The sequence below is a fragment of the Rhineura floridana genome, chromosome 9 (genome assembly GCF_030035675.1).
Source record: "Rhineura floridana isolate rRhiFlo1 chromosome 9, rRhiFlo1.hap2, whole genome shotgun sequence".
In the NCBI taxonomy this organism is placed as follows: Eukaryota; Metazoa; Chordata; class Lepidosauria; order Squamata; family Rhineuridae; genus Rhineura; species Rhineura floridana.
This window is the reverse complement of record NC_084488.1, coordinates 37,058,137-37,071,710: the sequence shown is the minus strand read 5'-3', so window position 1 is coordinate 37,071,710 and position 13,574 is coordinate 37,058,137. Positions and strand designations below refer to the sequence as shown.

Genomic DNA, 13,574 nt, shown 5'->3' with positions numbered 1-13,574 from the left:
GGTGACAAAATGAAGGATGAGATGCTGACTCAGTATGTGTGGTCCTCAGCTGGAACAAACTCAGAATTTGTAAAAAAAAAAACTTCTTGAATGCCATTCACCTATGGTCTGGTTCAAACTTGCAGCAGGCCCAAGCAATCACCTTAGTGGTGTCCAGGCACCGCTGGGGCTGAGCAGAATCATGCAAACGTGCAATTGCTTAGAACTGGTGCTTTTGCATGAGAACTTTAAGTTCATGTGTTGCAATGTACATGATCACAGCATCTCTTTTGTTGTTATATACCTTCAAGTCGATTATGACTTATGGCAACCCTATGAATCTTTTTTGGATATATTCATGGGGTTTTCATGGTAATATGTATTCAGAGGTGGTTTACCATTGCCTTCCTCTAACCCTACGGCACTTGGTAGTCCCAGGCGGTCTCCCATCCAAGTACTAACCAGGTCTGACCCTGCTTAGCTTCCAAAATCAGACAAGATAGGGCAAGTTCAGGGTAGTATGGCCATAGGCACATCTCTTGTACCTAATCTTTTAGACGTACTTCCTCTGCTGCTAAAAGGGTAGGAGCAGATCAAATGGGCTTAATTTATAGAAAGATAGATTTTAGTGGAACATTATGAGGGAGGTTCTTTTTTACTTTTATTTATTTATTTGTTTATGTTAAAAGAACAGACACATATATTTACCTACGGATATATATGAAATGTTATAAAAAGTAATTTGATAGCAAAACAAAACAATTGGGTGGATAAATGTTGTCCTGCAATGTATCATTCCAAAATAAAATGAAGACAATTTTTATAAAAATCTGCTGCTTTATTACTTGCTCATCTATAGTATATCAGATTGGTCATTATGATATCCCCCACAAACAATTATGAAACTCATGGTGGCATCTTTTGTTTCCAATACATATTTTTGCAGCTGAGAATAAATGAAACTCTTATGAAAAACTTATTGATGGTAAGAGGAGTTTGACAATGCAACCAATCACTAAGAGGGTTGGTAGACCATCTTTCTCTAGAAGCCTTCAAGCAGAGGATTGTGGACAGATATCTGTTGGGGACACTGTAGCTCTGGATTTCCTGCATTGACCAGGGAGCTGGACTAGATGATCTACAAGACCTCTCTAGCTCTATGATTCTATGGAATTAACAGTAGACATACATATAAGAGCAGAGGCAGGCTTTAAACACAGCTCTGCCTGCCCTTTCCCTCCTTGCACAGCCCCAAAGCACTACCCAAACTGTAAGCTGATCTCTGCAAATGAACTAAAAGCAAAGACTTTACTTTGCCCAAAGTTTCTAAACTGCTTAACTGTGTAATTCTATACATGTTTAATAATAAGTAATTCCAGTGCTTTTTTGGTGATACTACTAAGGCTGCTTTAAAAGAAATGGGGGTGCCACAGCATCTGATTGTCCTGATGCGTAACCTATACTCTGGACAAGAGGCTACTGTAAGGACAGAATATGGAGAAACTGATTGGTTCCGAATCGGAAAGGGTGTGAGACAGGGGTGCATTTTATCACCTTATTTGTTTAATCTATATGCAGAACATATCATACGGAAAGCAGGATGGGACCAAGAAGAAGGAGGTGTGAACATTGGAGGGAGAAATATCAATAATTTAAGATATGCAGACGATACCATACTACTAGCAGAAACCAGTAATTTATTTATTTATTATTTGATTTACATCCCACCCTTCCTCCCAGCAGAAGCCCAGGGTGGCAAACAAAAGCACTAAAAACACTTTAAAACATCATAAAAACAGACATTAAAATACATTAAAACAAAACAACTTTAAAAACATTTTTTAAAAGCTTTGAAGACTTTTTTAAAAAAAGATTTAAAAGCATATTGTTTAAAAAAAGGTTTAAAAGCATATTAAAAAGCAATTCTAACACAGAAGGAGACTGGGATATGATTTGTAATGATTTGAAACGAATGGTGATGAAAGTTAAAGAGGAAAGCACAAAAGCAGGACTACAGCTGAACGTCAAGAAGAGTAAGGTAATAACAGAAGAGTTATGTAACTTTAAAGTTGACAACGAGGACATTGAACTAGTCAAGGATTATCAATACTTTGGCACAGTAATTAACCAAAATGGAGAGGCCGGGCCTGGCAACCAAAAGGTTTTCTGTATCTTTAAAAGTTGAGCAGGGGGAAGGGTCCATCTTGTGTTTTTTCCCATCACAGTGTTGCAAGAACACCTGCACTTGGCTGACTTTCTCTTCTCCTAAAGATACAGGATCAGTCTCAGGCCCTGTGCCTGGCAACCCTATCCCGGACATTGTGGGAAGTTAAAATGGCTGCTCCAAGAGACCTAGGACAAGGGAACTAAGTGGGCCTCTGAGCCCCAGCAGCTGCCCAAGAATGCCTTGTACTGATGCCAGGCCTCCATAGACCTGCAGTAGGGACACACACACATTCAGCTCTGAGAGCTGAACATTCATGGAGCAACAGATTGTACTATCACTTTGTTGGGCCTTCTGATAAAAGTCAATTTCTTTGTTTATTGGAAGCCACCAACCACCTCACACGCTCTTCAGGATATTGGATAGTTAAATTATTTTCTCTTTGACGTGAATGAGGTATGGGTTATTTACACTGAGGTGCAGTTACACCATTTCTGTAACAATACAGGCAGGCCTTTGGGGATGATTAGATTTTATTATTATTATTGGTGTAGGTTTTAATGTTTACTGGATTGCTATGTTATTAGATGTGTAGATAGATTTTATTATTATTATTGGCTCAGATTCTAATGTTTATTGCACTGATATGCTAATTTGTACATCGCTCAGAGTGGCTGGAGAACCAGCCAGATGGGCAACTAAGAAATTTAATAAATAAATAAATAAATGCAGGAAGGGATATAACAGTGATGGGTCCAAGCTGTGCCTATTTTACCTCCCTACCCTATACCTACCTTCTTTGTTAGAACTCAAGAAAAAAAGAAATTTGCTGTTGTTTCTCCCTCTCTCTCTCCTGCACCTGAGATATGCTCATCCAGCTACTTACCTTAAGTGTAATGAAATATGGGCACAAGTATAAACAGCATAAGACATAGGTCTTTATTGTGAGGAAGACCTGTGTCAGCCTCATGTATTACTAGGGATGGGCAAATCTGTCAATTTGGTTTCTCTCAGTTTCTAATTTTTCCAATTTTAGATTTGGTTCTCCATATTTCCATATCACTTTGCAGGGTGTGTGTGTGTGTGCTTTTAAAGAAGTCCTCATGAAAATTCATCAAATGTCAGTGTGAATTTCTTCTAATATACACATTTTTGCATGCAAATTTAACTAAAAAACACATTTTTGCAAAACTATCCCTAATATAATGCATTTTTGTATGTTATATTCACCAATAAATGCATTTTTGTGTACAGTAGGGCCCCACTCATACAGTGGGTTACGTTCCGGACCCCCACTATAAAGCGAAAAACACTGTAAAGCGGAACCCATTGAATAGAATGGTGTGCAATGCCCGAAAACCGCTGTAAAAGAGGAACAAGCGCCGTATGAGTGGGGCTTTAGTCTAATTGCGTCTAATTGAGACTGCTGTATTAGCAAAGCGCTGTAAAGCGAAGCGCTGTAAAGCGGGGCCCTACTGTACATTTTACTCTAGTACATACATTTTTGTACATATGACTTGGCTGGAGAACTGCTCTGCAAAATTCAGAGATGTGTGAATTTCAAAGGATAGCTGTATTTCAGTTTGCATATTGTTTCAGAAGTGTGGCTTAAGTAAGTTTGACTTTAAATGTGAACTGAACCAAATTTCTCCCCCATCCCTATGTGATGCTGTGAAGTAATATATGTTTTGCTTTTCTCCCTGCGCTATGTAGGCTTGAGGCATCCAAAATCAATATCACAGTGGCCACAGGAGTAAGGATATGTAGGTGAGAGATTTGTGGGGGTGTCTAATTTGTTCCTGTGAGAGTTCATCTGGCAAGACAAGTGTGGAAGGAGGCAGAGACAGAAAAGACTGTGGCTAGCCCCAAGACATTTTGCTGCTTGAGGTGAGGGGTAGGATGGCATAAAGTCCCATTCCAAGGAGAGAAGCTAGACTGGCAGTTGAATCTTATTTCAACACTGGTAATAGGACAGCATCCCGAGGGCCGTTTTGGAGGTGCAGGGCAGACTGTATGGCACACATAAATCTGTTCTCCAACACTTTACTACTGCCCCCTGCTCCTTAACACCTGCTGCCTGAGATGGCCACTTCACTCCACCTAATGGTAGGCCAGCCTGGAAAAGGCCACTCAGCAGAGACAATGCCCCCCCTCTGTTCTGTTATGTTCCCACAGTTGGGATGGGGAACATGGTTGGGGTTCTAAATATCTGCTCCTATGCCATCTCCCTTTGTCACACCTAACCACATGCACTTCTCTGATACATGGACAGACCAATCAAGCTTTCTGGTCACCTTGCCGTCCCTGAAAAAAATCTTAGGAACATAGGAAGCTTCTTTCTCCAAAGTGACACCATTGACCCATCCAGCTCAGTATTGTCTCCACTGACTCATAGTGGCTCTCCAGGATTTCAGGTAGGAGTCCTTCCCAGCTCTATCTGGAGATACCAGGGACTGAGCCTGGGACCTTCTGCGTGCAAGGCAGATGCTCTAGCACTGAGCTATGGTCCTTCCCTAGAACACATGACAAGATACAGGAAATGGCCTTATACTTGATCTTGCTATCTATTTGACAGTCAGCAACACTGAATTATCTCTGGCAAAGGCCTTTCCCAGCCTGACTACTTGATATCCTTTCAAGTGAAGATACCCAATCACTGAACCTGGGACCTTTTGTTTGCAAAACATGGGCTCTTACCACTGAACAATGGTGTCTCTCAGTAGTGCTCTCTGCTAAGCATTCTCAAACACACTTAAAAGTGCCCAAGCTCACACCTTTCCTTTCAAATGCATCCATCTTCCACCAATTCAGTGTCAATGTATTTCACATTTCCTTTAGGCTACCCCCTCATTGTGATCCTGTCGCACATTTAGGTTTACAACATGTGAAGACAAACTTTCCCAGACAAAACAACAGACAGCTTGTGAGCTAAAGCCCTTGAGCTTTGAGTACTTGTTTGCCTGAAGGGTGAACATAGTTCATTGCAGCTCAGCAAAAGTTCCATTGTGTTAATAAATGTACAGCACGTAGCTGACAAAATGAACAATTGAAACTCGGTTATAATACCCTAAAGGATCCCAGAGACGTGTTCAGCTGGTGGAACTCCAATCTGTATCTTTAATAGGACATTAAACTGGTTGAACATCAAACCCATTTCACAGAGGTACAGAACGCAAATACAGTCTTGAGAGTAGAGCAGACTTTGAAATGTAGTTACAATGAAGTGCAATGTTTTGACTTTGTTCTGTCTATTGCTATGAACATGGGGATACTGATGTTCCTAAAATACATTTAAAAGCCCCAAATATATTGTCACAGAACATTAAATGCATCACTGTTGTGTAGAAACCATCATAAAACCTGCTTGTTATTCTGCTTCTAATGAATTACCTTGCTCAAGTCTACAGTTGTCCTATATTTTTAGTGCATGTAGCATATCTGATTATCTACTCTTACTGATTCCTTCTTGTCAGTTTATTTCATTGCTATGTTATGATTCTTGTCATTTCTACAGGCTCACTGACAGCCCACCCCCTCCAGCACAGACCAGGTTTCTGGGTGTCATTTCATGGAGGAAGACTGAGTGGAATCCAGATTTGTAAACAAGAAACTCAACTTGGTGTCACCTTACTGCAGGGGTGGGGAATCTTGGGCCTAGGTGCTGAATGCAAACCTCCAGGGCTCTTTCTCCAGCTGCCTGCGCTACAAACCCAGGCTACACCCCTCACTGGTCCTGGTCTGTGAACTCCTCTAGTGATTTAACATGGGTAGAGTGTCTCCTTGAACTGTGATAATATATCTTGCTTGCCTAGATGAATGGAAATACGTGTGTGCCTGACCTTTACCTCACCCACCACTGTATGCAGTCCTTGGAGGGTCCTATGTGGCCCTCAAGCTGAAAAAGGTTCCCCACCCGTGTCTTACAGCCTTACAACCTTCGTGTCAGTTCAGACATAATAATCAACTATGGTTGATTAAGCTAAGAAAGAGCATCATTCCCATGCACTCTCACCTCCATACCTATTCACATCAATGCCCACTTCAGCATATCTGTTATGATTACAATTTCCCATTACAACCAAACCAGGAAACTGTGGTGAAATCTTGAGCTCCTAATCCCTATATGAAACCAGAATCAAATTGCAACTGCATATCATGGTTTGGAGTTCAAGGCTAAACCACAGTTTCCTGGTTCAGATGTAATGTAAAACTGTGGTTCAAAGTAACCCCAACAGAAGCACCAAAGCTGGCATAAGAAGAGAGGAGGAGATGGAATAAGTGAGTGGGGAGCACAGCTTTTTACTTGTTCTGTGGTTTATTAAGCCAGGATCATTACATCCAAACTGACTCAGTGTTCATACCTTCCCTTCCACATGCAGGAAAGAGAAGGAACAAAATGGAATTATGGAACTCACTCTCATTTTGCCAAAATTGATGTTTTAAGCCTAATTTGAAATTTCCTGCTTGAACAAAAACTCTCTGGAATTTTGAGAAAAATAAATGTTTTGATAAGCAGAAGTTCTTAGTGGGGTCCTGAATTTGGGACCCACAGAAACATGAAGACAGATTATTTGTCAAGAACTGTCCGCACTACTAGTCCTGTTGTGAATCAAGCAAACCCTATTCTGTGGGCTAAGCTAGTAAGAGCTAGGTCCAGAGTCACCAGTAAATTTTGCCTAAAGAAAAAACTTCTGGAGGCTGTGGTTTGGGAGAAACTGAAAGAAGAAACAAGTATTGCCTGGAATTAATACTACTACCCAAGCTCAGATTGGAGTATATATTCCATCCAGGGCTGAGATCAGCTAGCCTGGCCTGCCTGTCTTGTGCCTAAAATTATGCATATGAGTACAGGAAGCCACCTTATACCAAGTCAAATCATTGGTCCATCTAGCTCAGTATTGTTTACACTAACAGGCAGCATCTCTCCAGGATTTCAGATAGGGATCTCTCTCGAGACCTACCTGGCAATGCCAGGGATTGAACCTGGGACCTTCTGCATGCAAAGCAGATACTCTACCACTGAGCTACAGCCCTTCTCCTATGAAAGAAGTTGCTGCCTGGATTGAGCTGCTGCAGTGAGTGAGGAAGGTCCTTCTCAGAGGGATTATGGCAACTGACAATGGGCTGGTGCTCAGAGCCATTTCTAAGAAACTACAGTATTATTATTTTGTAGCAAACTGCATTCATTGCTTTTTGAAGTCTTTATTTCTGCTTTACTGACATTGTACTATGGGCTTGTTTGTTTGTTTGTTTGAAATATGATTGTATCCCAGGAATTGTGTCTGTTGTTGTTTATAATGCTTTGCTATTGCTGTGAGCTGCTATAAGCTCAGCATTGTCGGGAAAGCAGCATGCAAACTTTACATTAAAATGAAATCAATCAAAAATCAGCCAAGTCTCACCAATGAGACATGATCATCTCAGAGTCATTGGTAGTGACATCAGTAGATCTAATATTATGGGATACGCGTGTGTCAAGGGACAAGTTACAATTAGGGAGGTATGCAAAAGAATCAGGAGGAAAGCTAGAGGAATACAGCCAGGAGACAGGGCAGGAATCAGATCGAGAAACAGTGCAAAGCATGCAAAGAAAGTGGTTGTGATCTACGCACATGCACTGAGGATCTGTAAGCAACCCCTTTGATTGGGATGGACCCAAAGGGAGCAGGGAAGCTCAAGTGACTTGCATTTCCAGGCCAGGCAGAGCTAAAGAGCTATTTTCTCGCAGTATGATGGATCAGCAGAAGGATCCTCTTGGCTAACTCTTCTTCCCAGGCTCATTTGTGCTTTCTTAAGTTTCCTTCTTTCCAACCCATCAGTGTCACAGCTTTCAGAGTCTGACAGGCTGAGATCATTTGGGACACTCCCGAGGTTAGCGCACCAGATACTTACAGCTGAAAGCACAGCTGGAGCCACAGTTGCCACTGATTTGCATTAACATCTGACAGCGGGAAGTACTGATGCATGTGATGTTCCTTAGGTATGTATAATCCCTGCCAATTCTCATTCCTGTTTCAACAGTGAATAAATAATACTCCTGCTCTCTCAAGTAATACCTGACTATACTTCCTAGTGACCACACAAGAGCTTGAAAAAATTATATTGTCAGAGTTTAAGGGCTGAACTGTGATATGGGACAAAGAGTGATGTGCACAACTGTTTATTTGCTTGGCCCCAAAAACCAAAAATGTTCAAATTCTGGGTTGGGTCATACATGCACATTGGCCACTTAGTTTCTCCACTCAACACTTACCAACTATCCCCAGGCAGGGGATTATAAGAACAGGGATAGAGAATCAGTGGCCCTCCAGATATTGTGGACTCTAGCTCCCCTCATTCCTAGCCATTGGTCATGCTGTTTGGGGCTGATGGGATTTGGAACCCAACCACATCTGGAGGACCAGAGGTTCCCCATCCTTGGTGTAAAGGCTAGTGTCACTCTGAACTAGGCCTTATTTTGGAGCCTCTTAGTAACAAAGACTGGGACTCTGGTTGCTGAAAGATGTGTTATTTCAATCTATCTGAAGGAGCGCCTCCAGCATCATCAGGGATGCCGCTCTAAAAGATCAGACTCAAAAGGCCTTCTCTCTATCCCACCAGTTAAAACAGCTAGACTGGTGAGAACTAGGGAGAGGGCTTTTTCAATTGTGGCCTCCATTTTGTGGAATTCCCTCCCAAATGATCTCCACCATGCCCCCCTATGATGACCGGGCCTTGAAGACCTGGCTCGTCAGGCAGGCTTTTGGGGTGGGTTAGGTTTTATTATTATTGTTGATATTTTAAATGTTTTAATGTATTTGTATGTTTTTATTTTGTACGTCGCCCAGAGTGGCTGGACAGCCAGCCACATGGGCGACTAATAAATGTAATAAATAAATAAATTGATGCAAATATTGAGGGATGTGTCCATCCATTGTTATATTAACATATCTCTAAATGTTTCTGAATTTTGAGAAGGGCAAGAAGTATCAGTTAAGGAAAGTAAAACATGAAACCTACCCATCATAAAAAATCTGAATACAAAGAGAAGTTGGTGGTTCACCAGACTTTATATTGGGGTAGGGAGCCTCAGGCCCAGGGCCCAATGCAGGCCTCTCTCTTTGGCCCTCAGGATACTCTGATGACCACCATCATCCCCAGGCCACAATCCTCTCGCCAGTGAACACCCCTCACCAGGCCTCTGCACCCTCTTCAAGTGCTTTGGCCTGGCTGGAATGGGCCCTTGAAATATGATGCTTTGTGTGAGTGCATATAAAGTCACATCCGTTGCTCCACCCACCACTGGCATGTGGGCACCAGAAGTTTGCCCTCAAGGGAATGTAGCCCTCAGGGTGAAAGTAGTTCCGCACCCTTTATATGAATCAGAAAAGGCCTCACTTCAAGATTACAATCAGAATACAAATCTGAGACCAACAATGTTAATCAATACTGTTACATAAAACCTGTGTGCTGTTCTTTGTTCAAGCTGATGGTGGAAAATAAATCTATTTGCAACATGCAGAATTCCCAAATGCAATAACTGAAGTTGTCTTGGAAATATTGCACACACAAAAATCCTCTTCTGGAGCAAAAACAGGCTGAAGAGGGGTTGCCTGATTTCCCTATGCTGAAGAACAGGCCCAGTGGCAGCAGGCTTTAAATAGGCCTGGCCATGTGACCCCCCACCTAGCCACATCACTGTGCCCATGGTATTTTTGGTGCCCATGGCATTTTCTGTATTTACAAACATGCCCCTGGGACCAGTGGTTGGGGACCCCTGATCTATTATGTTACCTCAGGAATTTGCCATGATATTCTGCGGCCTTTGTAGATTCATCCCAAGACGGGAGGAAAGAGAGATAGAGGGTGGCAAGAAAAGGTTATGCAAGGACAAGAGATAAGTTGATGTATTTTGAGCTGACCTTCTCATGACATTTTAATAATAATAATAATAATAATTTAATTTTTGTGTCGCCTATCTGGCCGAAGTCACTCTAGGCGACGTACACAATTTTGCTTAAGTCTTTCCAAATTGACCCAGTACAGCAAAAGAGAAAAAAAGGCATGATACTAGGGATACTTGAAGAATTTGGTTTCTGTGAATTCCATTGTGAAGAGACCTGATCCACACTTCCAAGACTAATGTATGGATCATAGCATAATCATCCTTTTGTTTGTTTGAGACCAAAGTACGTGTCCAATGTAGCATTAACTTAGTCACTTAGCAGTATACTTGTTCCACTGGTGAAATCTTTTGCACCAGCAGAACACTGTTGTGCAAGAGAATGCATAAGCAAGTTGCTAGTAACCTTGTTGTGCAAGAGATTGCACAATCTGTTGCACAACGAGTTTCTGCACAACAGGGAGGGTGGGGCTGATAGTGTGGGTGTTAGTGAAAGGAGGTGCACCTTGGACCCTGACTGGAGGGTGTGTTTTTCCTTCTTTCCAGGTACCTATTTAAACTCATTCCTGGCAAGGGCACAAGCCCTTCACGCCAGCTGAAGGGCGAGAGCAAAAGGGTTCTCATCCTGTGGCTCTCATCCAGGGGCGAGCAGCCTGAGCACAAGATTCTGCCTATAAGGCATTAATGGAATGTGCCAGCTTACTGGTGGGGAAGGACAGTATAGTCGCTGGATCACTGCAGATCACTTTGTGCATTATCCTCAAGGATGGTATTACCTCCTGTTGATATGGGTGTTGTGTGGGGGTGGAATGATTGTGGGTGTTCTCTGGTGACAGGAGGGTGGGGAGTGCGTAGTGTTGCTCCACCTTTTGGTGAGAGCATAAGTTGAGGTGGTAGCAGCAGAAGTGAGAGTGATGCTGCCACCTGTACACACATTTGTGTTTGGTGAGTGGGGTTGTTTTGGCTTCCTGGTATATTTGTGTTTTAATCTGTTAGTAGTGATTATGATTTATCATGTTAGTTATTTTAGGTTACCTTTTTTTAAAAAAAGTTTTATATTGTCTTAAATGTGTAATTTGGTTCTTATGATGTTAATGTTTAAGATGGTTTCTTTTAAACATTTTGTATTGTTTTTAATGTGTAATTTGGTTTGATTTTTTTTCAACACTGTAAACTGCTTAGAGGCGTCTTTTCAAGTATGAAGCAGTATACAAATAAATAAATAAATAAATAGATAAATAAATAATAACATTAAACTCAATTATAGCTCGCATAACAGCCCTTGTGCTAGCAGACAGACAATGTTGAATACAGTCTCCAAAGCTTGGCTCAAACAAAATACCAAAATGTGTTAAAAAAACACTTTTTAGGATAAAATACATTTTGAAAAATGTTCATTGAGTTAAAACATAGGGCTGTGCTCTGCATTTGGATGAAGCCTGAGGAACAAAACAAATAGGGCTTCTTGGGCAGCTATTTGTGACTAGGGATGTCAAAATTGGAATTTGACAACAGATTTCCTATTTGTTTGCTTTTTTTTGTCCTCGCAGATTGGGTTTTTTCTAGCGTAGCGTTTCCCAGCTTTTGGGTCCCCAGATGTTCCTGGACTACAGTTCCCATAATCCTTGACCATTGGCCATGTTGGCTGTGGCTGATGGGAGTTGTAGTCCAGCAACATCTGGGGACCCAAAGATTGGGAAAGGCTGTTCTAGTGGTTTTCCCCAGCTGAAGTGGATTTTTTTAATTAAAAAATTGCCTTAAAATATTGATATTAATATTGATATTTCCCTTAAAATAATATAAATATTGATATTTCTCTCAAAATATCAATATCAATACTGATATTTCCCTCAAAATATCAATATCAGCCTTGATATTTTGAGGGAAATATCAATATTGTTTAAAATATTTTTGTGAGGGAAAATCCCAAATCAGTATTTATTGCAAATAGCAAACATTGATCCCTTATGAAGCAGTATTGGAAGGAAGTTCAACGGAATGAAGATCAAACCAACACTGAAATGCGGATCCTATCCCAATTTGTGACATTACAGAGCGGGCAGAGTCAGTCACTGATTCATACAGGGCGGAGAGCACATTCCCAGAGATTTATTTACAAATACAGCATATTCAGAGTTTGAAAAAGGAACTAGAGCTCACGTGTCATCAGCTTGGCTGGCTGTCAGCTATAGTATTCCAATTCACACACACACAAGAAAGCTGAGAAATTAATGGTAGGTTGGAGGGGATGCTGCATTATTGACAGCTCTCAAATGCATCACAGAAATCATCAGTGGGGAGAGGGGCTTGCTTCTTCCAATCATAGTGCTTGTGGTAGGATGCACAGACCCACACACACCAGGTATGGAAAATGCAGAATCTCTGCATTCTATTGTCAGCTATTCCTGCAAGTGAGGATGGAGAAGAGGGGTTAGGAGAGGAGTGGGGGGGGCTTTGCTGTCCAATCGTGCTTGTTTTGGGGCTGGATGTAAGACTGATTCTTTTTTTCTCTGCTTGGCTTTAGAACAGAATGCTTTTTGGAAAGAGAAACTGTAGCAAATCTTGTCTCTTAATAAGAAGCCTTATCTGCTTCTTCCTATTCTTTTCCCACCAGGGTAATTCTGACCACTCAGCAGACCACTGTCAAGAATTTGCATGGCACTTTGCGGACAAAGTCGCTCAGATTCGCTGTGACTTGGACGCTAAAATTGATACAGTCTCTGAGGATGTAACTTCGGTGCCTGTTTGTCCAATTAAAATGGATTCTTTTCAACTTGTTCTACCCGAGGATGTGGACAAGATCCTTGGAGCGGCGCGTGCCACCACGTGTGTACTGGACCCTTGCCCTTCCTGGCTCATTAGAAGTACCAGAGGGGGACTGGTCGATTGGGTCAGGGGAGTAGTTAATGCCTCTCTACAACAAGGCAGAATTCCATCATGCTTAAAGGAGGCAGTTATAAGACCACTGCTGAAAAAGCTCTCCCTGGATCCCTCTTTACTAGGTAACTACCGGCCAGTCTCCAAAATTCCATTTTTAAGCAAGATAATAGAGCGTGTGGTGGTCGCCCAACTCCAGAGATTCCTGGATGATACGGATTATCTGGATCCATTTCAATCTGGTTTCAGGCCTGGCTATGGGACAGAGACGGCTTTGGTCGCCTTGGTGGATGACCTACGCAGAGAACTGGACAGGGGGAGTGTGTCTCTGCTGGTTCTACTGGACCTCTCAGCGGCTTTCGATACCATCGATCATGGTATCCTTCTGGGCTGCCTTGCCGAGATGTGACTTGGGGGCACTGTGTTACAGTGGCTCCAGTCCTTCCTGGAGGACCGAACCCAGAAGGTGGTACTGGGGGACTCCTGCTCGACCCCTTGGCCATTGACCTATGGGGCCCCTCAGGGTTCCGTTTTGTCCCCCATGTTATTCAACATCTACATGAAACCACTGGGAGAGGTTGTCTGGGGTTTTGGGGTTCGGTGCCATCAGTATGCTGATGACACTCAACTCTATTTCTCTTTTCCACCTGAAGCCAAGGAAGCCGTACAGGT

At 42.1% G+C, this 13,574-nt stretch overlaps 1 pseudogene; it reads right to left on the bottom strand.

Annotated features, from left to right (window-relative positions):
- Positions 1–392: 392 nt before the first annotated feature.
- On the bottom strand, positions 393–511 carry LOC133364664 (5S ribosomal RNA; annotated as a pseudogene).
- Between the last annotated feature and the right edge of the window lie 13,063 nt (positions 512–13,574).